Below are 4,563 nucleotides of genomic sequence, written 5' to 3'. Positions count from 1 at the left end.
ATTTTCCTTCAGCCTGCACTCTATGAAGCATTTGGGCTAACAGTCATCGAGGCGATGAACTGCGGGCTGCCAACGTTCGCGACAAACCAGGGAGGGCCAGCGGAGATCATTGTCGATGGCGTCTCGGGTTTCCACATAAACCCGATGAATGGCAGGGAGGCTGGCACCAAGATTGCAGACTTCTTCCAGAAGTGCAAAGAAGACCCAAGCTACTGGAACAAGGTGTCCACTGCTGGACTTCAGCGCATCTACGAATGGTAGGCACCCACTCTTGCCCAGCCTCATGAATGGCAGGCACCAATCTTGCTACCACCTGGTGCGAAAATCTAACTGTGTACTATTCATGATGGCAGCTACACATGGAAGATATGCGCAACTAAAGTGCTGAAAATGGGATCGATGTATAGCTTCTGGAGGACTCTGAACAAGGAGGAGAGAGCGGCCAAACAGCGGTACCTGCAGATGTTCTACAATCTTCAGTACAGGAACCTGGTGAGGATCAAAGCCACGCTTAAGCAACACTTCCTGAAGGAAGGACCAGTGCACGGTATCATAAGCTGTATGGAAATCGATCTTGAAGAACACTGCACGGAGATGTTTGCTCTTCACCTCATGGATAATCTCATGGAGGGCAAGGATCCCACCCAAGATATATCTCCCTTTCGTGAAAGCCGACTGGTTCGGGTGATGAATCCGGGGGGCAATAAGGGCCGCCCTAGTGGCGTACCCTTTCGTGAGGATCCGAAAAATCACATTGAGGACTGTGATAGGGTGGAATTGTCTAATGTCCGCCGCACCCGACACCTTGAGAATCAAAGAGATAATCTCGTAGTTAAGCCGGGACAAGTCTAAGGTTCCCCTAGAGAACTCGCTGAAAAGATCAAGGATGATATCCTTGACCATCGGCCAAAAAGCCTGAAAAAACCGGTCCGGCAAGCCATCGGGCCTGGGGCGGAGGTCGGGTTCATGGCTTTGACAAAGGCCTCAACTTCCGCGGCATCGAAGGGGGCGAGCAGGGTCGCATTTTCCTTAGGGGAAATCTGTTGGTCGCGCGACCAGATGTGGTCTGCAAGGGCGACACCATTTCTCGGGCGTCCCTGAAATAGTGGCTTGTAAAAGTCGTCAACTAGCAGGCGGATAGCCTGAGGGTCCTGAAACAACTGACCACCCTCCCAAAGGAGGGGGATTTTACATCGCCGCCTACGACCATTAGCGATGGCCTGGAAGTAAGCAGTGTTAGCATCCCCAAATAGCACCCAGTTAATGGAGCCGCGTTGGTGTCAAAAATCTTCCTCGTTGGAGTAGATCTCCATGAGAGAGTCCTCCAAATTATATCGATGCATCCATTCCTCGGCGGAGATCCCTGCGATATCTGCATGGAGGTCAAGATCCCGGATCTCCTCGAGGAGGGAGGCCTTCTGTATCCGAAGATCCCTCCCAATATTAGCCCCCCATCCCTTCATGAACTGTCGGGATCGTTTGGACAAATGATGCCATTCATCGAGGATCGACATCTGCCTATGGGGCTCGGCTTGCACCGATACCCAGTGGGTCTGGACGGCCGCCACAAAGCCTGGTTTCCTGAGCCAGAAATTCTCGAAACGGGACCGCACGGGAGGGCGCGGTCGTTCATCCATAGAAGCTAAGAGAAGAGGAACATGTTCAGATCCAATACGGGTAATAGCCTGGAGGGAGGCCAAAGGAAACCGAAGTTCCCAGTCTGGGGAGACAAACACCCGATCAAGCACACTAAGGGTCGGGGAGACCTGTCTATTAGTCCAAGTAAATCTCGCCCCGACCCTGTCTAGCTCAAGGAGACCCAGATCTGCAACCCAGTCATTGAAACGACGCATCTCCGGAAGGTCAACACGTGAGTTATTCTTCTCCTCGGTGGAACGAAGAAGGTTGAAGTCTCCCCCAACCATGACCGGGAGGTCGCAGAGGAATTGGCATGGAGTTCCGCCAAGAAGGCGGCGGACCAACTGTGATCGGCCGGGCCATATACCACGATGATCTCCCATTTGAAATTCACGTCGCGTTCCCAGACTTCCATACTAACGAAGTGGGATCCACGATCCATGGAGCCCACCTCAAAGGTGGCATCCTTCACGCCTAAAAGGATGCCACCGGAGTGACCTGTCACCCCACTAGATGGCAACCAGTGCCAAGCGAAGGGATGTCTACTAAGATGCTCAAGTTCCACAAGAGAGAACTCACTGCGCATAGTCTCTTGGATTGCCACCACATCTATGGATTCCTCACGCATGTACTCAATGAGCTGCCTGCGGCCCATCATGACCGAAGCCCCGCAGGTTCCAGAATAGAGCGCGCATGATCACTCGCCTAACGGGTCCTCCCTGGACCCAACTGTGGTGGCAGCGCTAAGAGCACGACGTAATTGAGTAGTACGAGAACGTTTCCGGCCACGAACCTCGTCTGGGTCGGCCTCAGGGTGGTCCCAAGCCCTAGTCCGGCGAGGTGGAGGGGTGGGGGCCTCCGCAGCTGCTGCCGCCTCGCGAGCATGAGTGGCTGCGAGGCGGCCCTCCAGGATCTCTTTAGCCTGGAGGGACGCCAGCTGCTCGAGAGCCGGGCAATCGCTCCATGGTGGGCACAAGCTGGGGGTGCCGTGCCAAATTTGTGTTGATCATGTAATGCGTATAGAGGATGAATAGACAATACAAGGGCCCGTCGGTAAATTTTGGTGAGATCAATTTGACACGAGACATGATTTACTCAGGACCTTGGTGAGATCAATTTGACACGAGACATGATTTACTCAGGACTAGGGATGAAAACGGAGCGAAAACGGACAGAACTGCGTGCTATTATATTTGTTTTCGTTTTTTTGCAGAAGCGGAGACGAATACAGAAATCCTGGAAATGAATACGGAAATAGATACTATCAAAAACGGACATGGAGCAAATACAAAGAGGATACGAAAACAGAAGTGGGCGTTGATCAGAACTTAAAAACCCCTTGAATCATAGAGAAATACACACAAAAACAAACAAATTTAATGAGTTGTTAACATGACTATAAAATAATATCATTATGTTAGCAACTTAGCATAGTATTATAGTAGTGCTGGACAATTGCGTATAGGGTCAAGCTGAGTACATGTGTGTTAGTAGAAGTTGGGCCTCAGATCCATTCTACTAATTGTGTCATTGTATTCTCTTTTTTGGTTGGACTACAAAGCAGCCATGGGTCTATAGTAAAAACAGGAATTCCATATTCACGGAAACGGAAAGTTCCGTTTCCATGCATGTTCCATCGGAAAACACCGTTCCGTTTTTGTTTCTGTTTCCACATTAAAAATTTCATTTCCACTTCCGTTTTGCAAATTTCCGTTTCCGTTTTCATATTTCCTCTCCGTTTCCGTTTTTTGTCTGGAAAAATGAAAAGTTTCCACTCCATTTTCATCCCTACTCAGGACCATGCCCGCGAGCTGAATAACAGCTATATGTCATCCCTCATGATCTTATATCCCCTCTAGCAGATGGACCAACTAATCTTGGCGTCGGTGAGTATGGTGCATTGTGTTTCTCTTGGTAGAACTTGCTTTGTTTCACCATTGCCTTCGCTCATACTGTGTGAACCAGCTTGATGCAACAACAAAAATGGTGTTATTTGGTCTTAAAAAGAATGTTGTGTCTTTGGATGTTGTAATATTTAAAAAACAAACCCATTAATTTCTGGTTGCGAAGTCTACATTCATAAAATGAAAATTATACCATGGGAATACACACACGCTTCTCTTCCAGCACGAATGTGGTAAAACTTTCAACTTGTTTCTCTCATATTTTTAGAAAACATATAAAAATGCTAGATCTTCGGCACTTTGCTGTAACGTCACATGCAATTCTACAGTAAAATAGAAGTTCTTGATAAAATATGCTCATAGAGGCTCAAATGATGACCAGAGTTCATCAGTTTACCTTCTCAATTCTTGATGCAAAATAGTCGTATCACATGTGCACCTACAACATGTTATCTAAAAGTATAACCATTTGTGCCATGACCAAAAACATAAAAAAATATGAGTTAACATTATCCTCTATTATTTACATATCACTTGTTTTTTCTTGTGAGGGACATAGATGATTATATTTTTAGATGAGAGATTTGCTAGTGCGCAAAACATATGTACCAACCTATATACATGAGTTGTTTTACATTTTCATAAAAATCAAAAAGGTCACATAAGCAACATTGGGTAAGGACGCAACTAGATTTTAAGCCTCTCAGTTTTATCACTCGGTTCACTAGTTTCTCAGGGTCATCTGTTTATTTTCTCTATCCAAAGTAATAATAAAAATCATTTTTCAGGAGTAAAGATTTGTCCAACTTTTTTAAATGCATTTCATGGATTTCACGTGGAAATGACTATTCCATAGTAGGAGTTTTCTACGACCAACACACATGCCGCATATTTGTCCTTATTGTCCAATGCTACGAGTGCATAAAGTAATGTCCTTGGTAGGCAATGGTAAGAAAGGTATTATGAATAAGAAGAGGAGAGTGATCATTGAGAGGTTCACATGATACCGAAGAGTACAAAC

General features: G+C 46.7%; 1 pseudogene; it reads left to right on the top strand.

The window, feature by feature from the left end:
• LOC119334153 overlaps positions 1-4,563 on the top strand; it is a 13,891-nt pseudogene that overhangs the window by 5,149 nt on the left and 4,179 nt on the right.

Source organism: Triticum dicoccoides, chromosome 7A (assembly GCF_002162155.2).
Source record: "Triticum dicoccoides isolate Atlit2015 ecotype Zavitan chromosome 7A, WEW_v2.0, whole genome shotgun sequence".
Lineage (NCBI taxonomy): Eukaryota > Viridiplantae > Streptophyta > Magnoliopsida > Poales > Poaceae > Triticum > Triticum dicoccoides.
Note: the sequence above shows the minus strand (reverse complement) of the source record. Positions and strands in the feature narration are given on the sequence as shown.